The sequence below is a fragment of the Ctenopharyngodon idella genome, chromosome 9, assembly GCF_019924925.1.
Source record: "Ctenopharyngodon idella isolate HZGC_01 chromosome 9, HZGC01, whole genome shotgun sequence".
Lineage (NCBI taxonomy): Eukaryota > Metazoa > Chordata > Actinopteri > Cypriniformes > Xenocyprididae > Ctenopharyngodon > Ctenopharyngodon idella.
In genome coordinates, this window is record NC_067228.1 from 34,505,091 (window position 1) to 34,532,369 (window position 27,279).

At 39.6% G+C, this 27,279-nt stretch overlaps 1 protein-coding gene across 1 annotated transcript in view; it reads left to right on the forward strand.

Moving 5' to 3' along the window:
• The window catches only part of dbi (diazepam binding inhibitor (GABA receptor modulator, acyl-CoA binding protein)), a 279,016-nt gene that overhangs the window by 231,986 nt on the left and 19,751 nt on the right, over positions 1 to 27,279 (forward strand). The gene's annotated exons all lie outside the window — the stretch shown is intronic.

Genomic DNA, 27,279 nt, shown 5'->3' on the forward strand with positions numbered 1-27,279 from the left:
AGCTTCTTTCCAGTAAGTGCGGAGCAGGAAACGTAAAACGGGGTGGTGTGGAGCCATCGAGTGATTACTGAATGCTTTGAGTCAGGAGAAGAAATTGTTGAACTGTTGTCTGTTCTCTTAGTGATCCAGTTTGTCTTATTAACAAAAAAGAAAGCAAAAATACGGTTTTACATACTAGATAGCAGCAAATAGTTATCAATAGTGTTGATGTTTATCAATATTGAAAATGTTCAAAAGTTGTTAAACAGGTTGTGATAACAAATTGGGGGCCACAGTAAAAAGATGGCCCCAACATCTTAATGGTACCATATCTATTATATTTGTAATCTGTGCTCATAAAAATATCTATGTAAGTGACGTACCATCTACTGACAAAAGAAGTTGAGCTTCTCCTCACAGTCTCTGGGTGTCCAGACCCTTGTTTGCTTGCCCAGGGCTCCACAACGAAGGTTTCTGGCAGGACACTGGGGCTGTCCCGACTGAGGCCAGGCTGTGAAGTCAAGATCATCTCCATTGACCCATCTCCACTCTCCTGCTAGAAAGCGCAGACCAGTCCACACATATTCAGTTTGAGCCTGTGTGATTCTCTGTAAAACAGAATTCATCCTGTTCTCTGAGCTCAGACTCGCCAGATCATTATAATGTGTTCTGCAGTATTCCAGAGCTCCTCCCCAGCTCTCTTTCTGCAGCATCGGAGCAAGCTCTCTGTTCATACAGAAGAATTTAAGTTTTTTATCGCACTTTTCATCATCCAGTTTCTTATTATCTTTGTGTAGAAAAACACAGTTTTCATTATAACTTATCTGATTCAAACTATTCCAGCTAATATTTGTTGCGTAATCACCTTCGGTCCACATCCAGAATCCTGATCGTTTGTACAAACCAATCCAGGCATCAGAAGTTTGACTATTTGCATCTGCTAAAAATTGCTGTTTCTCATTCTCATTGGTGAAGGTGGACAGGTCATGAAAGTAAGTTCTGCAGTACTTTAGAGCAGAAAACCATGTCTTATCATCATCCACAAAGAAATGATGTTTAATGAGACCAGAGGAGAGTCCGAAGAGCTCCAGGATTAGGAGCACAGTGAGTGTCGTCTTCATCTTCATCCAGTGAAGAGATTTTGTGATTTTTTTTTTTTCAATGATCAGATGAAGGAGAGGACAGAACTGTGCATGATGACACTGACTCTCTCTTACTTAAACTGATATACAGCCAATGACAAAAGAGTGTGATGGCGTGACCAATGACAGCACACCTTTACAGACAGAACAAACAAACCAGCTGCATTTGACCAATCAAACAGACCTCTTAATAGAAAGAAACTGTGGGCAAGCAAAACTGGCATAAAACTTTTCTTCATGTGCTCTCCAGTTTAGTTAAAGTAGTGGTCCCAGATTAGGTTCTCATATGAACAACATACAAACACAAATAGTTTTAGTTAGTTCTACTATAACCTTTTAAAAATAACTAAATATTTTCAAGGCAGGGCCATCCTTAGGGTAGTTCAATCAGTGTGACCTCGCACTTGAGGGGGCCACATAGCAAAAGGATTGCCCCTGCTTCTGCTACCTTGCACTGGGCCCTGCTGCCCCATGCATGCTTGGGAAGGCCTTGTTTCAAGGCATTTTTATATACCTTTAAAACCTGTCATCATCTGACTTTCTCTCATGTTCTCTGTTTTAGAGAGCCAGTGGATTGTTTTTCCAAATATAAAAATGCAAATCAAAATAAGCCATCCAAATAAGCTGTCAAATATTTGCCTTAAGGTGCAGAAAGCAGACTGTGCATTCACCAGGGTAAGAATATCTGCAGGCACTGACCTAGGGCATCATCAGCCTAATATATACATAAGTGATGTATAGAATTTTCTGTATTGCAGCTGCTGGTTTTATAGGTAACAGATCTTGCCAAGTCTAGGATCCCTAAAGCAGTTGCTTATACCTACAGCTAGGGAAGTGAACAAACAATTTTTTGCCTTGTTGATGATAAAACTAGTAATAATTATAATAATAAAAGAAATCAAACTGGCTTACAATAAAAGAGGGTCACAAACAAAAATGTAAACATTATAATATGGAGGCTTACAACACAAAAATATTGGGTCAGCATAAATAATACAAATATTCTGTTTCAAATGGGAACTCGCACTGGATCCTAGGAATCTTTGGGGAACTCCTCCAGTGTGACCGGTGTCTGAAGCACGTGTCTAAATGCAACAATAACACTGGCCGGTGAAAGTCTTTGATGTCATTACCAGTGTGACCAGAGTATAAGGGTGTACTCACACTAGGTGCACTGAACCGTGCCCAAGCATGTTTGACCCCCAAAGCCTGGTTCGTTTGACAAGTGTGATCGCTCCGTGATTTACTCCTTGAGCCCCTGCCCCTTTGATCGCGAAAGTGAAAGTGCCCTTTGCGGTCGCATTGCGGTGCCCCCACATTCCCACTTCTCTCCCCCGTAGAACATTGATTATATGTTCTTAGCTATACCCTTATCACATTTGTACCTAACAGGTATCCTTAGTTATGACGTCAGTATCAGCCTCTAATGTGTACGATAGTAGATTGTCTGAAACTACATACAGTTCTCCAGTAAAGTATTAACGTCATTCATAACTGATTATGTGTTCATCATTCATCATGGTGTCAGAAGATGGTTCGTGGAAAGGAGAACGCCTTTAAAGAAATTCAAGTTTCATCGAAAACACTTGAAATGAGAAAGTTTCGCTTACCTTGTTAGAAATGGCGGAAGGCTTTCAAAAACCCGAACCATTAGTGTTTGATGGCAACATTAGTGAGAACTGGCAAGTATTCGAGCAAGAATACGATATATTTATAGCAGCTGCTCACTCAGACAAAGATGCCAGAACGCAGGCATTTATTCTCTTTAATTTGGCCAGCTCAGAAGCCATCAAGCGGGAGCGCGCGTTTGTGTACGCACCAGCCGTGTATACAGGGAGAAGGAGAGCAAAGACGGATGATCGCAGGGGGCTGAATCCAGAGAGAACCCAGAATGTTTAAAATGGAAAATCCGTGAGTTATGTAACCCACAAACAAATGTTACTATGGAACGTCACAAGTTTAATATGCGAAACCAAAAACCCGGTGAAACCATAGAGCATATGTGAGTGATTTAAGGAACAAAGCAAAGACGTGCAGATTTGGTGATCTAACAGATGAACTCATAAGAGACAGACACGTGTGTGGCGTGACCAATGATGGCATGAGAAAAATTCTACTGAAAGACAGTGAGTTAACACTAGCCAAAGCAATAGAATTGTGTCAAATCCACAAGCTGACTGATCTACACACAAAGACTCTTGCAGCGCCTAAAGGCAACACTAATGTGGACAGTGTTTACCACAAGACAAAGACTAAAATGACACAAGGACTCAAACAAAGATCCAACTCTGATCACACAGGCTTTCAGATCATAGTAAACTGTAATAGTTGTGGAGGCAAGCATGAAGCAAAAAAGGAAAAATGCTTAGCTTATGGTCAGCAATGCCACAAATGTAAAAAATGGAATCATTTCAAAAAGTGCTGTAAAACTACACCAAAGCACATGCCAAATAGACAGAGAAAAGCAGTAGACCAGCTCAAACCAAAAGAAACTTCCACAGAAAGCTCAGATGAATCCTACTATGTGGATGGAGCGTCAATTGAAAAGGCTGATGTACAAACAGTGGAAAAGAAAACTCCACAAAAGACTGAGCTAGTTTGCACAGTGTACATCAATGGACACTCAGTTGATCTTAAAGTAGACACGGGCCAAATGTAATGTCATTTCTGAAGCTTTGTTCATGAAAATAAAAAATGGAGAGGAATTAAGCTCATCGAAGAACACTAGGCTCATAGCCTATGGAGGTGAGGAGATACCCACAGCAGGGTTTGCTACTTTCACCTGCCACTCATCAGAAAGAGCATATAACCTCTCATTCTACGTGGTAAAAAGAAATGTACAACCATTGATTGGTCTACCAGACTGTTTACAAATGAAACTGGTCTCGTTCAGTAAAGAAATTCATCATGTGACAACAGATGAAGTTTCAAGCTTTGCAAGCCAAATTCACTCTGAATATCCAGACCTTTTCAAGGACGAGATTGGAAAGCTTCCAGTAACATATTCAATGAAACTGGACCCAACAGTGCACCCAGTTGTAAAACCTGCACGCAAAATCCCAGCAGCCATGCAATGTAGGGTTGAAGCAGAACTACAAAGAATGGTCCATATGGGTGTTCTTACCGCAGTCTCGGAGCCCACTGAATGGGTATCATCGATGGTGGCAACCCACAAGAAGAATTCAGAGGAGATAAGAATATGCATCGACCCAAGAGACCTTAATAAGGCCCTACTACGTCCGCACCACCCCATGCATACTGTAGAAGAAGTCCGTATTGGATGCGAAAAGTTCCTTCTGGCAAATTTCTCTTGATGAAAAATCATCAATGTTGACAATGTTCAACTCCCCATCTGGGAGATACCGATTTCTACGCATGCCATTCGGAATCAGCACAGTGAGTGAGGTGTTCCAAAGGGCCATGGAACAAATATTCGCAGGTTATCCATGTGCTATTATAGAGGACATGTGTTCACAAGTGAAGGACTGAAACCAAACCCTTCAAAGATTAAAGCCATTACAGAGATGGAAGCCCCAGAAAATGTTACAGCCCTTCAACGCTTTCTAGGGATGGTTAACTATCTTGGAAAATTCATTCCAGGTTTCAGCGACCTCTCAGCACCCTTACGAGAGTTGACTCACAAAGACGTCGAATGGTGCTGGCTTAAACAATATCAAGATACATTCAACAAGCTTAAAGAGGTCATCACAAGCCCACCAACACTGAGATCTTATGACGTCAAAAAACCTGTTACACTGATGTGTGACGCTTCACAATTTGGACTTGGTGCGGCATGCCTTCAGCAAAATGCTCCCGTAGCATATTCCTCACGCACCCTGACAGTATGCTCAAATTGAGAAAGAGCTTCTTGCAGTGGTATTTGCATGCGTCAAGTTTCACGACTACATACGATAATCCACATTGAAACAGACCATCAGCCATTAGTGACGATACTCAATAAGCCACTGCACATGGCACCAGCGCGATTACAACGCATGATGTTGAGGCTCCAGAAGTATGACTTCGTGATAACCTACAAAAAAGGAAAACAAATGTATCTGGCCGACACTCTTTCATGTGCCCCCATGAAGAACATGGAAGCGCAAGGCAGTGAAAAAGCTGATTTTGAGGTAATGTCTGTGGAACACATCTCGTCATCAAGACTCGTTCAGTCGGAAGAACACACAGACACAGATCCAACATTGCAACAACTCCGCAGGACAATACACCAGGGCTGGCCAGATCAACAGGTAAAGCTTCCACAAGAACCCTTAACTATGTTTGCCTGCCCCCTAGTGTCTATAATTAGCATAACATTAAACATTACAGATGCTAAAGACAGATGCCTCCTGGTCGGGCTGGGGAGCAGTCTTAGGTGGCCATCCAGCCCAAGAGATTTCCAGCCCAATTGGCACATCAACTGCCTCAAGGCTGTATTTCTGGCCCTCAAATACCTCCTCCAGCGGCTGAGGGGCTACAGCCTGAACTGTGGAACCTACATGTTTGGCCCCTGAAGGGTACCGACTGATGGACACTGGGCTTTCAGCTGACGTCATAGAGACCATTCTCAGTGCTAGGGCTCCCTCCATGAGAAGATCTATTAAGCTATTGAGCACAGCTACACAACCGTGAGGGGTCCAGACCAGTGCAGCGGTGTTGGTATTCTCATTCCCATAGTGCTAAAATTCAGCACAGCATAGAGAGAAGCTTTAGAAGGGGAACGTCTCCGGTTACTTGACTGTAACCCTGTTCCCTGAAAAAGCAAGAACGAGATGCTGTGCTTCATTTATTTATTCCTGTGATCAAAGCTGAATTTTCAGCATCATTTCTCCAGTCTTCAGTGTCACATGATCTTCCAGAAATCATCTAATATGCTGATTTGATGCTTAATTATTATCAGTTATTATTTGTGCTGAATTATTAATAATGTTTCTTTCTATTATCAATGCTGAAAACTGTTTTTGCATGTTAACATTTTTTGTTGATTCTTTGATGAATAGAAAGTTCAAAAGATCAGCATTTATTTTAAATATAAATCATTTGTAATAATTATAAATATCTTATACTGTCACTTAATCAATCTAATGCATCCTTTTTGAATAAAAGCATTAATTTCTATTTTTTAATCTTAATTTTTCTATTAATCTTAAATCTTTTTTTTTTTTTTTTTTGAATGGTAGTGTATCATGTTTTCCACAAAAATATGAAGCAGCACAATTATTTTCAACAATGATAATAATCAGCATTTCAGTTATATTTCTGTATTGTGTTATATTTTATGTTGGTAAGTGGTGTTAAAAATTGCTCTATGCATAATGAGCTGGTGGGTATATGGTGTGGAGTGTTGCACACCGGGTGTTATGGGCTGCTCTGTGTCAGAAAGTCCAGGGCCACTTTTTAGCCCAAGCCCCAAACTAAACAGAACATAAATGTGGCACTACTTGTAGTCTCATGTAGTTTATTATGAGGTTTATTGCAGTAATAAAACACAAAAAGAATGATGAAAAAGGAACACCACAAATACATTTAATTTCTGTAAAACCATAACAATGTAGCAAGTAAAAGCAGTTTTAAGCAAATTAGAAAATAAAGTGAATATGTGTAATATATAATGACTTAGTGACTACCTGAACCTTAAATCATCCAAATTTTAGTCACTGCAGGCAAAAGTAGCATTTAAATTTACATTACATTTCCATTATGGTTCCTTCTGTGGAAAAAAAAAAAAAAAAAAAATCAGTGCATGGCAATGACTACTGATATAACCAGCAGCAAAAGGAACTTACATTGCTTCATAGAATCAAGTACATTTTAAAATAAAGAATTGTATTAAAAAAATGTTATTCCATCATGTCCATTTTTACCATCACAATTACATTTTTATGAATTAAATAAAATGGAGGAAAAAAAAAAAGCTACCTAAGTTTTGCATTTATTGAAATTAAAATGTTCTCATTTCATATTATGTGGTTTCTTTTAAGAGGCTTTGCAGAATTTCTCTTTGTCCATCTCTTTCTGTTTAACCCTGTTATGCTGTGATTTACAAGTGACATCTTAATAGTCTTTGACCACATGATTTAAAGTTTCTATTTCAGTCTTTCATTATCAGTAACTCATTATGTATACACTTATCAAGCTCAGGACTTCCTCAATAGTTCTAGAATTCCAGTGCTGTAAAAACTGAGATACAGCGGCAACATTTAATGAATAAACCATTTAAAAAAAAAAAAAACATTTGTTGACCACTATTCAGAATATTGTACCCCCATATCGGCTGGTCTTTGGCAGTTACTGTCCTCTGGGTCTAAGAAGTGAAAGTTCTTGAAATTTCACGAGATTGTTACAGTACATACAACAGGCAAATGCATGTCTACTCATCTGTTAACTATTTCCCATGCAAAAATATTTATTCCTCATGTTGTTTTAAAGGAAAAGGTCTGGATTTGTTTTTGAAGTGAACTTTGAGTGAATGTAAATGTTGTTTGTTTGGAGTAGTGCACTTTCTTACATGCATCACACCTGACATAACAAAAGCAAACAAGTCATCAACTCTACAGTACTGTGCAAAAATCTTTAGGCCACCATTAGATGTTGTTTTAGCAATGGTATAATGACCATATATAATTATTTCTCAGTCTCTTTATTAGAATATAACCAGAAAATACAGGAAATTTGCATGCAGTATTAAAAAAAAAAAAGTGAAAAAAAAAGAAAAAAAAAAGACTTCTATAGGCTTAAAATGGCAAGTATTTAGTGACCTCTCCTTACACTTGAGCAATAACAGGAATCTAAATGGAATGGAAAAGGACTGGAAGGCCAAGAAAACTTTCAAAATCTGATGAGAAGTTTCTCAGTTTTTCTTCTTTGAGAAACTAGAAGAAGTCCAGGAGGTTACACTAAATACTGATTTTTGCTTAAAGAAGCCATTTTGTTCTGATTTTTTTTTTTCCTTTATATTTTTGTGTACATATTTCCTGTATTTTCTGTTTGTATCATAATAAAGATCAAAAAATAAATATAGATGGATGGTCATTAAAACGTTTTCTAAAACAACAACGCTGGTGGTGGCCTAAGACTTTTGCACAGTACTGTATATATATATATATATATATATATATATATATAAACCTGTGTGAGAGTAATATCCCTCAATACATTTAACTGTGCCTAATGAAAGTGTATATAAAAGGGTGAAAATCTGTATTTAATCAATTGAGTCAGGACCACTTTGTCAAGTAAATAATTTATTACATTATAGCATACAGTTAGTGTTGGCGGTATGGTTCTGTTCTGGGTAAAACTCCCACGCCTGTGCCTGCAGCCATGCTTGGACAGAGCGGGAAGAGCAGCAAGTAAAACCCCCCTGGGGTACAGAACAGATCCAGTATATGCATACATAATTACAATTCATAATTACATGAGTTGTAGAAAATACAAAATACATTCTAGAAAATGTTTCAACATAGTGAACTGTGTACAGAAAAGAAACAAGTTAGATTAGATTACAGTGTCGGTTAGGTGGAGTTGGGGTTGGAGGAGGGAGTTTGAATTGCGAGCAGCAAAGCAATAGAAAAGATGCTGAAGGCGTGGGAATTTAAATGGCCTGCTATGATAGGTGTCGAAACTGGACTGGTACATGTCAGCAACAGCTGACTATCAGCCGATGCGAGCTTGCCTGACGTGGCCTGCCTGAACTAACGCAATGCTTGATTTCTGCCCTTTTGATCTGTTTATTGTGTGAAGTAACTTTTTCTGCTTTGACCCAAATCAAAATCAGGTAGAGGAACAAACTCAAAGGATTAGTTCACCCAAAAATGTAAATTATCCCATAATTTACTCACCCTCAAGCCATCTTAGATAGTCAAACACAATCTGAGTTATATTAAAAAATATTCTGGCTCTTCCAAGCTTTATAATGGGAGTGAATAGTAACCTAGATTTTGAAGCCCTTAAAGTGCATCCATCCATCATAAAAGTAATCCATAAGGCTCCAGGGAGTTAATAAAAGCCGGCGTATGATGTAGGATGTAGGAGTAGTGTATGCTTAGGTAAGAGTAGACACCTCTCACGGTTCAAACAAGTAGGGCTGGGCAACAAATTCAAGCTCCTCCCACATTTCTCTTTAAAAATTCTCGTTTTAGACTTCTAATTCGTGACCGGAGTTTTGTTTTGCTCTATCCTCTGCGCTTCCACGTTCATCAATATGTCATGCGTCAGGTCAAAGTTCACTCTTCCGCTGGAATCGACTCACGTACAGAAGCCAGTGATTCTACAGTAGTCAACATTTGAAGCGGATCAAAAACTTTCTTCTTAGGACAAATTAGTTCTTAGGACAACTTTGATGAACTTTTTTTTCCACTTCAAATGTTGACTACTGTAGTTTCTAAAGTTATAAATATGGATATTTTTATTGCAAAAATGCATCGCTTTGCTTCAGAAGGCCGTAGAAATGCAAGATCTGTCCAAAGGCTGAATGTGCGACAACACAGAAATCAAGCAGTGTCTGCATTCTGAGCGGTTTTGAGATATTTTGCGTTCCATTCGACTTTGTAGATAAAACCTTTTTTTTTTCTAAACACAAAGTCCCAAAATGTACACAACTTAAAATAATAATAATAATAATAATAATAATAATAATGTAAATAAGTAGTCACAGAATAAGAATATGTGAATAACTTTGACAATAATTTTGACAAAAATGTCCGATAGAACCTTATAATTCCAAGGTGACGAATAGTATCAAAATTCTTGTTTCTTCTGAATCATTGTTTTAATCACTAACAAGTGTATATCTAATTTTTATGTTTTATAAAGCTTATTTGCCATTCTAATTATCTGAAAAAACATTGCACCTATCAGCTATATCACCTAAAAGCTATCAAAAGAATTTTGATCCAATAAACCATTTTGCAGATCCAATCTGATTTATTTGTTAGGTGTTGCAAAAGTCCAAACAAAGTCCTTCTCAAAAACTGTACAATATAGAGAGCAAGTCATTCTAGACAAACATTTATGAATTTATGATGTTCGGGAGGCTAACCGCAAATTATAAACTATCAGCCACTTTAATTGAAAGATGAAGGCCAGTAGCTCCTCACTGCAGAATACAAGATCCAGGATCCAGATCCAGAGGATGGAGATGGGTAGGTTTAGGGATCAGGAGGTAGAGACAGGTAGGCTTTGGGATATGTAAAGTGGGAGGAGTTGGATCTGGATCCAACCTCGCCCCCTGGATCTAGTGTTCTGCAGTGAGGACCATCTCATGAAGGCTGTGATATTAATGTTGTCCACAAGAGGAAGCCACAGGATAAAGAGCCTTTTCTTCACTCAAAATGGAAATAAAGCATGGAAAGAGATAATTTTGTCTTTTTCAAGATAATATATATTACAAAAATTGTTATAATGACACACTTATCTAATGTTGTGGTATTAATAATAAAACAAACGTGTTAAACTGCAAACATAAGTAGCCTAATCACACAGACAGCATGTTCTCAGCAGCTCACAAGCACCTACAGCCCAAGAATGATTCCATTTATTTACTATTTCTTATATGTAGACTTACGTAATATGACAATTTGTTCTGTGTAGTATTTCTCCATTCTAGTATTTTACTATAATATAATTTTTATAAAAATGTTACATGGTTTATTTATTTACAGTGGGTACGGAAAGTATTCAGACCCCCTTAAATTTTTCACTCTTTGTTATATTTCAGCCATTTGCTAAAATCATTTAAGTTCATTTTTTTTCCTCATTAATGTACACACAGCACCCCATATTGACAGAAAAAAACAGAATTGTTGACATTTTTGCAGATTTATTAAAAAAGAAAAACTGAAATATCACATGGTCCTAAGTATTCAGACCCTTTGCTGTGACACATATATTTAACTCAGGTGCTGTCCATTTCTTCTGATCATCCTTGAGATGGTTCTACACCTTCATTTGAGTCCAGCTGTGTTTGATTATACTGATTGGACTTGATTAGGAAAGCCACACACACCTGTCTATATAAGACCTTACAGCTCACAGTGCATGTCAGAGCAAATGAGAATCATGAGGTTAAAGGAACTGTCTGAAGAGCTCAGAGACAGAATTGTGGCAAGGCACAGATCTGGCCAAGGTTACAAAAAAATTTCTGCTGCACTTAAGGTTCCTAAGAGCACAGTGGCCTCCATAATCCTTAAATGGAAGACGTTTGGGACGACCAGAACCCTTCCTAGAGCTGGCCGTCTGGCCAAACTGAGCTATCGGGGGAGAAGAGCCTTGGTGAGAGAGGTAAAGAAGAACCCAAAGATCACTGTGGCTGAGCTCCAGAGATGCAGTCAGGAGATGGGAGAAAGTTGTAGAAAGTCAACCATCACTGCAGCCCTCCACCAGTCGGGGCTTTATGGCAGAGTGGCCAGACGGAAGCCTCTCCTCAGTGCAAGACACATGAAAGCCCGCATGGAGGACTCCAAGATGGTGAGAAATAAGATTCTCTGGTCTGATGAGACCAAGATAGAACTTTTTGGCCTTAATTCTAAGCAGTATATGTGGAGAAAACCAGGCACTGCTCATCACCTGTCCAATACAGTCCCAACAGTGAAGCATGGTGGTGGCAGCATCATGCTGTGGGGGTGTTTTTCAGCTGCAGGGACAGGACGACTGGTTGCAATCGAGGGAAAGATGAATGCGGCCAAGTACAGGGATATCCTGGACGAAAACCTTCTCCAGAGTGCTCAGGACCTCAGACTGGGCCGAAGGTTTATCTTCCAACAAGACAATAACCCTAAGCACACAGCTAAAATAACGAAACTTTATTTAAGTGTTTACTTGGTTCCATTGTCAGTTTTACAAAACATTTCACATTAGAGTTTAAGCACAACACTTCAAATACACTGTTTAAAAGGTTAGGCTACTAAATAAATTAGAAAAATGAAAAGGGCTGTCACCATTATGTTCAGTTTAGTTTAGTTCATGGATTTTTAGTTTGCATTTCTTCCTGTTTTCCTTTGTTTGTATTCCCGCACTTCCTTGTTACTATGGTCACCATCATTATGAGTTTGTTTGTATCAGCTGTGTATCATTAATTATCTTGTTTGCGTTTGCTTTATAAGTTGTACCCTTTCCTGCACTCTTGGTCCAGCCACCGTTGCATGTGTTTCCCTGCCTGTCTGCCTGTTGTTTGGATTATTCTCATTAAATTTTGTGTTGGAACTTTATTCTTCATCTTCTTCTGTCTGCCTGCAACTACCCATGACAAGGGCCTTAAGATAAGTGCTTAAGATAAAGTTTTGAGCTGGAAACAATATCGTCAAATTTATTTGAAACTGTCCTGTGACATTCTATGACATTCAATTCTTATATTTAAATGTTGAATTTATATGTTGAATATGAGTCCACTATGAGTCCATTATGATGCCTTATGACAGTAAACATTTTTAAAGAGGGGAATTTTTGACTTCTTGTTTAATCTAACAGTAAGAGGGAATGATGTTGCCCTTTTTGACGTGTGTGCTGCTCAAACCCGTTTCATCAAACCCTAACTTTCACTGAAGTTTCAGGATGGGCTTTGCTGTAAAAACCACATCATAGATACATTTCAGTTGGATCGTTAATCAACCACATGGCTTGGACCCCGGAGATTGTCGCTTGTGGCCACATTTTTTTTTTTCGTTATACAGTATATTAAATTATATTTAAATTAAATAATTTAGGCACGCTGAAATTTAAGTGTAGAGGCTTAGGAGGAGGGCATGGAGATGGTGCAGGGATGGTGACAGGAGATGGCAAAGGCATGGCAACAGGAGATGTCGAAGGGATGGTGATGAGCGGCAATGGAGGAATGGTGGCATCCGGCTGACAAGGAGACCCCTGCAGTGATGATGGTGGACATCTAATGGCACAGACCCAGAGACAACAGCCCACGGCAGAGTCGAGGGAGGGAGGAGCCAAGGTGGAGTAGAAGCTGACGTCAACTGGGGGATGACCGACAGAGGTGGAGCCGATGGATCCTAGAGCGCAGACGGAGAGCCGATGGAGCAGAGTGACATTGCTAGTACAGGAGGCCTAGGGGATGCCGCAGCGACGAGTGTCTGAGGTGGAGCCAGAGTGCCCGAGGACTGAGGCGATGCCAATGTGATGGAGGACATACCCGAAGAGAAGGAGGAGCCCACTGCAGCTAAAGGGGTGGAGGAATGGACCATAGCAGAAGATCTCCAAGTCTGTGGCGGAAGTGGAGTGATGACTGAATAAGGGGGAGCCGGTGGGATGAGGGAGTGCCTGTCTAGTAGTGTTGTAGTACTCAAGACCGGTCTCGGCCTCAGAATAAGAGGACTCGGGATTTTGTTTCAAGACCACAATACTAATGTCTAGTGTGAAATCGTACAAAGCACTAGGATGAGAGCACTCTGAGCCCCTGGTGTAGAGCTCAAGGCCAGGTCATAGAACCTCATGAATGTGTGTAGTGAGGACCAGCATGCCACATCATAAACATTTAAAAGAGAAACTCCTGACAAGAGAGCCTTAGAGGCTGCCATACTCCTAGTAGAGTGGGCTCGGACTGACATAGAGGAAGGTTGTCCGGCCGACTCAAGAGCAAGAGAGATAGCCTAAACTATCCACTTACTCATCCTTTGCTTAGATGCTAGGGACCCTTTGCTAAGAGACCCAGAGAGAAACAGACGAACAATTGTTCAGATTTATGCCACAGGGCAGCTCTGTGGACATAAGCATCTAACGCCTGAACTGGGCACAGCAGATTATTCCATTCCTGGTCTCAATCCCTGAAGGGAAGAAGATGGAAGGCTTGCAGCACAATAGATCTAGCCACATTAGTGGGGACTTTAGGAATGTACCCTGGCCTAGGGTGAAGGCACGCCTTTACCAGACCCCTTATCCTAGAAGTGATAGCTAAGAGGAACAACGTCTTGAGAGTCAAAAACTTTACTGGAACCTCTTCAATAGGCTCAAAGGGAGCCAGAGACAGGCCTTGGAGCACCAAAGCCAAGTCCCAAGCTGGCACCCTAGTGTGTACTGCAGGCCTCAGCCTCAAAGTGCCATGGAGGAAATGTGTAACCAATGGGTCTCTCCCTAAAGACATTCCACCCAAAGGAATGTGGCAAGCAGCTATAAACATTTAAAGTGGACAGGGATAACCCTGCAGTGAAACTCCAGCACTGTACCAACAGGGCAGTTAACTGGGTCCAGCTGACGACCACTGTACCAAGAAGTGAAAACTCTCCACTTCAGGGCATACAATTTCCTCGTGAAGGGAGCTCTGGAGTGAATGATGGTCTCAACAACCTCAGTTGAGATACCAGAATCTATGAGCTGGGCCTCCTCAGAGGCCAAGCCCACAGTTTCCACAGTTCCAAAGTGAAGTATTGAGCCCCCTGCCTGGGACAGAAGGTCCCTCCTGATCAGAATCTCTCAAAGAGAGCCATCAAGGAGAGACACAAGATCCGAGAACCACACTCTGCCCGGCCATCACGGGGCGATCAAGGTGAGCGAGACCTGGTCTTGGTGAACTCTCTCCAGAACTCCCGGGAGCAAAGCAATCGAGGGAAAAGTGTACAGATGCAGCCTTGGCCATGTCTGGACCATAGCATCCAGTCCGAGTGGAGCTGGATGCATGAGGGAGAACCAGAGTGGACAGTGAGACATCTCTCGAGACACAAACAGATCCAGTTGTGCCTGGCCGAACACCTCCATATCTGCTCCACCACCGGATTTATGTAGGCGACCACTGGTGTGTTGTCTGACCAGATAAACACATGGTGGTCTGGGAGGTCTGGCAGGAAATTCTTGAGAGCAAGAAAGACAACCAACATTTCCAGGTGATTGATATGCCAGGAGAGATGGTGTCCCCTCCACAGGCCTTGAGTTGAGCGACCATCTAGAATCGCCCCCCAACCAGAGAGGAAAGCATCCATCGTTAGCATCTTGCGATGACAAGGAGGTCCCAACATGGGACCTTGGGATAGGAACCATGGTTTCTTCCACATAACCAAGGCAAGCATCGCCGCTTGATCTTGATTGTGCAAAAAGGATTTCCCCTTGGGGAAAACCCCTTTATCCTGAGCCACCACTGTAGGGGTCTCGTGTACAGCAGGCCAAAAGGTATCACGCTGGATGCTGCTGCCATCAGGCCCAACATTCTCTGAAACTGCTTAACAGTGAGTGACTGGCCTAGCTTTATTCGGTTTATGGCTGACAGGATTGACTCAAAGCGCACAGGAGAAAGGTGTGCATCATAACCGTGCCCAGAAAAGTGGTCCTCTGTGCTGAAGAAAGCACACACTTTTTTGCCATTTAACCTTAACCCCAAATTTTCATGCGAGTGAGAACAACATCTCGATGCTGAACTGATACGACTGAGCTAATATCAACCAATCAGTTCAGAATGCAGATGCCTTGTAGACGCAATATTGCCAGTGCTGCATCCACGCATTTGGTGAAAGTGCGTGGTGATAAAGCTACACCGAATGGAAAAACCTGATACTGGTACGCTTCGCCCCCGAAAGTGAACCTCAGGAACTTCCTGTATTGTGGAAGGATGGATACGTGGAAGTATGCGTCCTTGAGATCTATTGTGACAAACCAGTCCTCTAATCTGATCTGTGACACAATTTGTCTCAGGGTTAACATTTTGAACTTGAGCTGCCTGACTGGTTCAGCTGACGCAGATCCAAAATGGGACACAACCCCCCATCCTTCTCCGGAACGATAAAAAACTGGCTGTAGAAACCAGTTTCTCTGTCGGGAGGAAGTACGCACTCTATGGCTCCCTTCCCCAATAAAGTTTTTACCCCCTGTTCCATAACCACAGCCTGCTCGGGGCCTACCACTGTGAGCAGGACCCCCAAAATTTTTTTGGGTTAGACCCGAACTGAGCAGTGTAACCCTTTTCGACTGTGTGTAGGAACAAACGAGATATAATTGGCAGTAGCTTCCACACTGTCAGATAATCTACTAAGGGAACCAGTCTCTCAAGACTGGCCTCTGGTATTTTTTGAGAAACCACTCCGATACCCTGAAGCGGCGAACCAGAAGGGAACAACCAAACTGGTTGCTCTAAGCCTCCCTTTCTGGGCAGACGCTAAGATATGAACTCACTGGAGACTGCTGCGCCCTGAAGCACACAAGGTGGCAGGGTTGGCACAATGACCCTCTGAGGGCACCAAGGGGAAATGGGCACTTCAATATGAAGTGTTCGCCACTTCCCACCGGAGGGGACTACCCTCAGTGGTGGACAGTAACAAAGTATTTTTACTTCGTTACTGTACTTAAGTACATTTTTCAAGTGTCTGTACTTTACTCAAGTATTTTTATTTTGAGCAACTTTTACTTTTACTTCACTATATTCCAAAGCATAAGATCATACTTTTTACTCCACTACATTTCATAAAACATATCGTTACTCCTTATTTTAAAATGAAGAAATCGTCACATGCTCAGAGATGCAAAAGCGGTGTCCGATTCATTCACGAACTGATTCTTTTCAATCATCCTGTTAAATCGGTTCACAAATCACATCAACAATTCATTCGCGAATTGGACTGATCGTATTGCAGCTGTTCTCGAGTCAACAAATCATTGATTCAATGATCCGTTCAGAGCGCGTCTCCAGTGAACTGAATTTACAAGTCTGACTGAAAATTAGCCAAGAACTGGGGATCCTCTGGGTGCGCGCATGACTGATGGTGAAAAGTAAGTCAGCCTACTAATGTTGAATTTTAGAATGAATTATTGTAACTGAAAATAATATTTAGGTCAGATGTTTTTGAGCTAAATCTGCTGTAAAGGGTGATCTGTTTAAGCCCACTGAAATGCTTTAATGCGGACACGTCCACAACAATGTGTCTACAGATCGTGATCTCGATTCAATCAGATCAAATCGCATTTTAAAACTAATTGCCGCTTCAAATAACGGTTGTATCGATTACATCGTTACGACACTAGGAGGTGACAAGTGACTGTTAAAATGTATTTGACATTGAATGATTCATTTAAAAGATTTGTTCAAAAACATTGATTGATCCAGTAAAGAAACAAGTGAAATAGTTATGAGTGAGTCATTAAATCATTCATTCAAACCTATTTTTTAAAATTAATTAATTAAATATTTTTAAATAGACTGCAGCAATTAATATTTTGTCCTCTAGTAATTAATTATATGCAATTTTGTTTAGTTGTCTATTCAGAATCATGATTTCTATTTGAAAGAAACAAATAAAAATCTTGATTCTCATTTTATCCAGAATCGTGCAACTCTAACACCAATTAAAATAACACATGCATGTTCATCTCCCGCTGCTGCAGCAATTTTTTTTTTTTAATGTTATGTATTTAGCCCTATAAGTTTCGTCTGTTTTTATATTGTTTGTCAACACACATTACATATTATGTATCTGCATCCACTAATCTTCCATCCATACTGACTAGTGCTGGCTATTTGACAATTCATAATCATTCATAATTATTTTGAGCAATAGGATTATATAAAATATATAATATAAAATTTAATTATATAAGTGGCCTATATAAAATTACAAAATAAACATTCATCAATCAGTACTTTTTTACTTAAGTACATTAAAAATCAAGTACTTTTGTACTTTCACTCAAGTAAAATTGAAAAGGAGCACTAAATATTTTCCCTTGAGTAATATTTTATGATACGTATCTGTACTTTTACTCAAGTTCTTGATTTGTGTACTTTGTCCACCACTGATAACTATTGTTTGTATTTCCAAAATTGACAGAGTATTTTGAGTCTCTTTCGCAATAGTAAGAAAAAAAACGAGGTGATATCATCGCCGACCCCTGAGAGTTAAACATCACAATATTCCATGTAAAACTGCTTTGGAACAATATTGTATTTATGTAATTTATGTGTATTTATGTTTTGATTAATATTACAATAATTTAATAAACATAATATAACAATATTTTAGATGTTAAATGACAATCAGATGATGCTAATATTGTCACGGGTTGGTTCAAACCAGGAGAGTAGAGGCAAGAACCTAATTGCAGCAGTCCTTTATTAAGCAAAACTCAGGAACATCAGAAGACCGGGAAACCAAACCACAAAATACAGACAAGAACAAAGAACTAAACCAAACAGGTGAATACAAGTACACAATATAATGAGGAGTAAAACAAGGCCCAAGTGGGACAAATCAATCAACTACTGAGTAACCATTGCAACCTAGGACAGGGGAGTGGGGGGTGGGCGGGTGTCGGAGGAGCCGGCGGAGAAGGTGACAATGGTGGAACAGCTAGCAGAGGAGAAGAGCATGGGGGAGCCGGCAGAGTGGGGATGTCCAGATGGAACTGGAGGTATGAAGGCCCATGGCTCAGCAATTGGAGTTGTGGAGTCAGGGGACAGAAGACCGAGGCAGAGTCAGGGAACCTGCAGACCAAGACAGAGCCAGAGAGCTGAAGAACCAGGGTGACACCACTGGGCCAGAGGGTCGAGGAGGAGTCAGGGAATCCAAGGACCATGGTGGAGCTGGGGGCTGGGAAGGCCAAGATGGAGCTGGAGAGAGTCCATTGTAGAGCTGATGGGATGGAGGAGCCCGGTGGAGTCCACAAGCCCAGAAGTCCACAGCGGAACAAGGGGCATGATGAACCCAGGCAGAAACGGTAGGATGAGAGGATGACAGGCCACGGTAAAGCCAAGAGATCTCAGGAGCCACCCCAAGAGAGGGGAGGGAGCATGTGTGGGAGTCCTTTCCAGAGTGTGTAGATCAATAAGTGCTAGCTTTGGGACCACCGGACTTGTCGCAGAGTATTAAGAGGACTTATTCTTCCTCCTTTGCCTCCTCCTCTGCGCTAGGGTCAATGGGGTGCCTGGACTGGAGGATGGAGAGGACTCTTGAGGTTCTGGAAGGGCTAGAGTGGAGCCAAGAGACTTCAGAAGGATGAAGTGGACTGTGGAGGCTCTGGGGAAACTGGACTGAAGGGATTTGGGCCCTCTTCCACTTCTCTCAAAATAAAGGAGGACCCACTCAACCATAGAGCATAATCCACGCATTGTACCAGGGTACAGGTGGTTTCTCCCACTGGCATCAGTCAACAGATGATAATGAGGATAATAAGGGGTAAAACAAGGCACAGGTGGGACAAAACAATCAACTAATGAGTAATCATGGCAGCCTAGAACACAGGGATCAAACACAGGAAAAGAAACCAAATACAGACAAGTCGTGACAGATATCAGTGTTCATACTCTTAAATAGACTAAGTTAATGCTTATTTGGGGTAAAAATACAAATTTTAATGTTTTTATTGGTGAAAATGCTATGCTATTGGTGAACTATGCTGTATTTCGTATATAATATTAATATGATACTATTACAATGTATACAACAATTCTATACCATTTGTACATGTAGATTATTTATATATGTTCTGTTCTATTAGTTTTGATCCAGATGTGTGCAGGCAGCTTTTGGTTGTTTTTGTCGAGAGGAGAAGAACCACGTACACAATCTGGACTCTATAAACAGAAGAGCAGAGGGTATATTTAGCATCAAACGCCAATTTGCATAAAAGCAGTAGTGTCATATGTTGGTTTCAAACACCAAGATAAATGTTATGTCAAAAAGGGTTGTCAAATGTTGTTATTTTACACAATTCATTAATTATACTTTGGTTTGTTATATGGTTTGATATATTTTGTTATCTTTTCTATTTCTTTTTTCCCATGAATTGGTTTGTTTCACATTTACTAGAGTTTCCTGAAGAGCCATTAAATAGCTCAAAATACATACATTAAAATGTAAATGTGCATCTCAAAAAGCAGCAGTTTTAACAGGGGTGTGTAGACTTTTTATACCCACTGAATGTTGTAGAAAATATCTTTTTAACTTTATATAGTATTTTATATAGTGTTTTATATTTAAAGAAGGTGTTCAAACACATTTTAAATGTGTGACAACTAGTTTCCCTTAAAAACAAGTGACGCTTTTCAAGAGACGTACCATCTACTGACAAAAGAAGTTGAGCTTTTCCTCACAGTCTCCGGGTGTCCAGACCCCTGTTTGCTTGCCCAGGGCTCCACAACGAAGGTTTCTGGCAGGACACTGGGGCTGTCCCGACTGAGGCCAGGCTGTGAAGTCAAGATCATCTCCATTGACCCATCTCCACTCTCCTGCTAGAAAGCGCAGACCAGTCCACACAAATTCAGTTTCAGCCTGTGTGATTCCCTGTAAAGCAGAATTCATCCTGTTCTCTGAGCTCAGACTCGCCAGATCATTATAATGTGTTCTGCAGTATTCCAGAGCTCCTCCCCAGCTCTCTTCCTGCTGCACCAGAACAAACTCTGATATGTTCATACAGAAGAATTCATGACTTTCATCGCACTTTTCATCATGCAGTTTCTTAAGACTTTTGTGTATAAAAGCACAGTCATTATCATCTTTAGATTGTTTATTACTAGTATCCCAGCTAATTTGTGTTGCAATTTCACCTCCGGTCCACTTCCAGAATCCTGATTCTTTGTAGAGTCCAATCCAGGCATCAGAAGTTTGACCAACTGCATCTTCCCAAAATTGCTGCTCTTCCCTCTCATTGGTGAAGGTGGACAGGTCATGAAAGTGAGTTCTGCAGTACTTTAGAGCAGAAACCCATGTCTTATCATCATCCACAAAGAAATGATGTTTAATGAGACTAGAGGAGAGTCCGAAGAGCTCCAGGATTAGGAGCACAGTGAGTGTCGTCTTCATCTTCATCCAGTGAAGAGATTTTGTGATTTTTCAATGATAGGTTGAAGTACAGGACAGAACTGAGCATGATGACACGAACTCTCTCTAACTTAAACTGACATTCAGCCAATGACAAAAGAGTGTGATGTTGCGACCAATCACAGCACACCTTTACAGACAGAACAAACAAACCAGCTGCATTTGACCAATCAAATAAACCTCATAATATTTCTAAGAAACTCTGGGCAGGCAAAACTGGCATGAAACAAATAAATGTGATGAAATTAAACAGATTAAATGAATTTTGCTTCAAATTAATTAAAACATGTTACACAACTCTTTTATTATGTTGTCACAATTTCATTTCATTGTGTTTGATCAATTTACTAAATACAATTGATTTACATAAGTGATTTTTATTTTTAAAATAGCATTTTAGACCCAGATGTCTAAATGTGAAAGATGCTGTAGGCTTATATAGTTTGAAACTAAACTTTTACACACAACTACAAACAACAAATATCACAGAAATATTTATTTAGTACTAGATTAGACCAAGAAAAACTGCAAACTCAACTCAATCTGACATAACTCTTGTCATAATCTGCCATAATTTGACTTCCTCTCAGGTTCTCAGAGTAATAGACCAAATGCAAATTTAAAAAAACTATTAAAACAAATCTTGAAAATCATCTAAACAAGCAGATATGCATTTGCCTGTGAGAATAATGGAGCACGATGCAAACATTTAATGCAAACATTCACTTGTAACTAAATACACAGACGCTGACTTCTCAACCAAGTGCTCAATCAACTTCCTAATTATTTGAAGAGAACTACAACATTTACATGCACTTTTACATTTATTCATTTAGCAAACTCTTTAGCCAAATCTGCTTACAAATAAGAATAATAACAGCAGAAGAAATTAATCTAAGAGAGACAAGTAGTGCTGCTACCCTTCCAAATGTACAATAGCAGTACAACAGAACAGAAAAATACAACACATTACAGACAGGAAATTATGTGTCTCTAGAATCCAAATCTTCTATTAAAAACCATTGTTCTTTTTTCAGGCACAAAATGCATTTTTAGAATAATGGTGTCACAGTAAAAGCAGTTTTAACTTAAATTAAAACTGCGTAACTTAGCTTAACAACTTAAACTATATATATATATACTTTTAAATTGAAAGGGGCTGACACAAGGTTGTAAACAAGGACGTTTTTACTTTAAACAACATCTTTTACAAGACGCAACTGACATGCATTGACTAGCGCTGTCATGGGAAATACCCTTAAATGGTAAAAGGACAAAGACAAAGATATCACTTTCCTCAGCGGACATTCAAACTGATTTTGTGATTATGACTATAAGATTGACCTGAAGATTATCAGCTAGATGCAGGTAAAGCACTTAGTTGGGGACACTTGATATTCAACAATGTTTTTGATCTGCCTGCATTGACACCATTGTATGCGAACTGAACTGAGCTGGACGATGGCATCACTGTTTTCTCCAGAGCTGCTGTACAGATAAATGAACTAAAATAATAACTAATGATTTTTACAAAGGAATTAATCAATACTTACTTAAGCTGGACAAGACAATATTTTCTTTTAGAGCTGCTATACAGCCAAAATTATGTTCCCTCTATCACTGTAAAGCTGCTTTGACACAATCAGCATTGTAAAAGTGCTATATGAATAAAAGTGACTTGACTTGACTTGGCTTAGTCAATCTCTCTCCCTCATAAGGCTCTACCTACATTATACAGTAAGTTTCAATGAAGCGACTCAACATTCCTTCATACTAGTTCTAAAGTGACGTTTTAGAATTAGTAACGGAGGCTTGGGCTCAATTGTTAAACTGTCAACTTGAGATTTGAATCCATGGTGGAAGAAATTAGTTTTTCACAAAAGAGGGTTTTTAAAGACAATACGTTGTTATTTCTTATTTATTTACACACTTGTGCCGTCGAACTGTTGTATAAACGAAATATCACACTCACTGTGCAATATGGTTGTATATCAGCACGCTGTGACCTACGGCACTCGGCTAGCCGTGCTGATATATAGCCATATCGCAGGGCTACTTGTGTGATATTGCTTATATATATATATATATATATATATATGTGTATATATATGTGGTCAGAGGTTACTCTACTGAATATTGTGTGATATTGCTTATATATATATATATATAATGTACATATGTATATATATGCGTGTGCGCACATGTGTGAGTGTGTGTGAAATATGTGTCTTATTGAGGATTCATAGCTTGTAGACTTAAATCTCAAATTATGCAAATTTACAGGCAAAAGCTGAAATGAAATAGCATGCATATTTGCATTACATTTCCATTTGGGCTAATTCTCGGAAAACAACATCATGTGTGTCCCTGTGACTAATGATGATGAACTTACATTATTTTAATAGTAATAACACAGTATAATATACTGTATTAACACTATAATACTATAATTAAAGCTATAATTTATACTATTAATACTATAATAATAGTATAAATCAGAAATGTTTCAACTACTCCATAATAACCATGAATATTGGTAATCAAGTCGTGTACGCAAGTGTATCTAAAAGTATTTGTTAGACATTTAAAATGTTTCTAAAAAATTAGCAGTGAAATATAATTGATGTAAAAGCTGTCTAGAATCCATATTTCATTGAGGACAGAATTTAAGAAAACTAAATTATCCAAAAGGTGTTCTTTAAGACAATATAACAGACCTGTGGATAAATTAACAATGTATTAGTTTAAGTCTCTGACTTTTGCAAATTGTAGATTTATTTGATGCAACTACGGATGGTGCTGGTGTTATGGGTCTGTATTTGGATTTTTGTAAAGTTTGTTTTTATTGTTCCTTATATACCTTTTCATACATTCATCTTAATACATAAAATCTGCAAACACACACAGTTACTAATAAAGTTACTAATAACTCTGTTACATACAGTATGAACCAAAACAATAGGACCCTGTTTGAGAGAAACATCCATCATGTATAGTTGGATGGGGATAAATGAGTTATGGTTTAAGATGGATATTGGAAATAGTCATCAGAAAGTCAAACTAGCTGTTTTTTCACTATGTAGTGCTAAAGTGACTTGTACAGAGGGCTTGTGGGTAAAATAAATTATTTTAATTTAATCAGTTTCATATTCTGAATGAAGGAAAATCAATTGATGCTGATGTCATTGTCAATTCAGTCTTTGTCATTCATTGGTAAACATGTTGACATTTTACATGTAGTAATTAAAATACATTTGGTGTAGTACTACTACAATCTTTTTTTCTTTCTTTCTTTCTTTGCATTTGATCTATTAATATGTGGTGATCCAGATGTGTGCAGGGTGTTTATGGGGGAAGTTTCTGTCGAGTAGAGCTGAACTGGGTACACAGTCTGTCACTGGTAGATTCAGTAAAGGTAGGAGAAGATGAGAGACCACTGCCTGCAACACACACACACACACACACACAGAGAGAGAGAGGAGGAGGAGGAGGGGGAGAGTGTGTGAGAGAGATATTCTAACATTTAACTCAAATAGTTCATCAAAAATGTGGTGTAGAAACAATTTTCACTCAGAAATTGCTATTAAATTTCACACTTAAATTACAAAGAAATGGCATGTAACACAAATAAGTTAAGTGTGAAATTTTGAAGTAGATATAATTATACTCTTTTAAAACATACTATATTTTTACCGTGTGTATGACTTTCATTTGTGTAACACAAAATGAGACATTTAGAGGGATATTCTGATCACTCCCTTAAAGGTTCCAAAATGGCCATACGAAGAGCAGACCGAAATAGTGAAAATCTTGACATTGTGCTTCTTGATGCATTCATGAAGGTTCATGTGAGAGGTAGGGATGTCCAATTCATGAAGGTATGAGTCTGATCTTTTCATTTATCCAGTAAACAAAATCAGTTTGAGTGATTCGTTCATGAAGCTGAACTGATTCAATTCTTGAGTTTAACTCACTGACTCAATGATCCAGTCAAAACAGTAACAGATTATCAGTGAATAACGACAGAAAGAGGGTTTCAAATCATGACTTCAGAACACTTACATAGCACGTGAGTCATATATTTTATGGCAATTTTGTGATACTTTTATGGTGTTTTGCTAAGTCCTGTTCCTGTTACCTGTAGAGGCAGAGTATACTACTCAAAATTTTCTCTTTTTATGTTTCACAGAAAATAGAAAGTCATAGCAGTTTGGAACAACATAAGAAAAGCTTCACACACTTGTTCCCAACGTTTTACAAAATATCCAATTTTGTACTGTGAACTCTTTAGTCACTAACAACACTAATGACCTGAATAAATATGTAAATGAATTAACATTATTAAAATCAATTTATGTCAGTAATGTTATTAAGGCTTGGCAAACTTCATCCAGCACAACATTAGCTGTGTTCACCCTCAGTCTCTCTCACTCACCTCTCATGAGGTTGTACATGTTCAGGTAGTTTGTTCCTGAGTCTAAAATGGCATACCAGCTACGAGAGACAGACCTGCCCTGAGGAGAGATTGAACGTTTCCATTAGGATTTAATTATTGTCAGGACATTCACAAAAAACTGGAAACATAGCATCAAAATGGAGTATGTCCACTTTTGGAAGTCACCCTCACCCGAACATCACAGGTGTCTGGGTCTGGACTGCTGAGGTTGAAGGTGATGTCATCCACAAACCTCATCACAGGAGTGGTGTGTGTAGCAGTGATGTCCTCTGCATTAACAGACACCAGCTAAAGATATGAAACAAAATCATCAGTTAGAAGTGAATAATAAGCATACAATTATGCTTAAAAATCATGGAGAACAGCAAGAAAACAAAACACAAAAGAATACTCTGAAGTCCAGGTGGAGATTCTAGGTGAGTAAATGTGAGAGCAGTGTTGCGCAGAATGTTTAGGATGTTTTAAGCACTTCAGAGCGGTGATGTTCAAGGTTATACAGGTGAGGTCATTTACCACTGCTTGGCGAAATTTCATGGGCAAAATCCAGTCGTTTCAGAATCCGCAGGAGTTTTGCGTAAGGGTGAAAAAATTCCCGCAGATTTTGCTCATGTTCAAGTTGGTTACGTGAATTTGCTGTGCCGTGAATTTGTATCATGTTAATACTATGGTACTTTTTGAAGTGCCTTGGAGTACCATGTAAATACCCTGGTGTAGGAATATGGTAATGGTACGTGGTAATTTAATGTTAGCTAGATACACCGATCAGGCATGACATTATGAGCACTGACAGGTGAAGTGAATAACACTGATCATCTCTTCATCACGGCACCTGTTAGTGGGTGGATATATTAGGCAGCAAGTGAACATTTTGTCCTCAAAGTTGATGTGTTAGAAGCAGGAAAAATGGGCAAGTGTAAGGATTTGAGTGAGTCTGACAAGGGCCAAATTGTGATGGCTAGACGACTGGGTCAGAGCATCTCCAAAACTGCAGCTCTTGTGGGGTGTTCCCGGTCTGCAGTGGTCAGTATCTATCAAAAGTGCTCCAAGGAAGGAACAGTGGTGAACCGGCGACAGGGTCATGGGCGGCCAAGGCTCATTGATGCACGTGGGGAGCGAAGGCTGGCCCGTGTGGTCTGATCCAACAGACGAGCTACTGTAGCTCAAATTGCTCAAGAAGTTAATGCTGGTTCTGATAGAAAGGTGTCAGAATACACAGTGCATCACAGTTTGTTGCGTATGGGGCTGCATAGCTGCAGACCAGTCAGGGTGCCCATGTCCACCGCCGAAAGAGCCAACAGTGGACACGTGAGCATCAGAACTGGACCACGGAGCAATGGAAGAAGGTGGCCCGGTCTGATGAATCACGTTTTCTTTAACATCACGTGGATGGCCGGTTGCGTGAGCGTCGCTTACCGGGGGAACACGTGGCACCAGGATGCACTATGGGAAGAAGGCAAGCCGATGGAGGCAGTGTTACGCTTTGGGCAACGTTCTGCTGGGAAACCTTGGGTCCTGCCATCCATGTGGATGTTACTTTGACACGTACCACCTACCTAAGCATTGTTGCAGACCATGTACACACTTTCATGGAAACGGTATTCCCTGGTGGCTGTGCCACTAGCCAGGATTAAATCCCAGTTACGCAGATAGATTATGTTGTAACACTGTGTTATAATGTGTCCAGCTATTAGAACTATGCTGTTCTATGACGTTAGTGATATAACTCACATTATTTATAGTAGAGTCCTGTTCTGTGAGAGCTGTGTATGTATGTCAAACTCCAAAATGAGTTTATTTTTAATTATTAAAAAGCACCATTATATATAACCATTATATATTAATAATTTTGTTTTAATGACAAAATACTTTAGTTTGTCTTGTTACAATGGGCATGGTCACATTTCACTTCCATTCTTTTGGGGAAAATTTTTTAAAAAAAAAGTATACACTGTAATAATGAAAC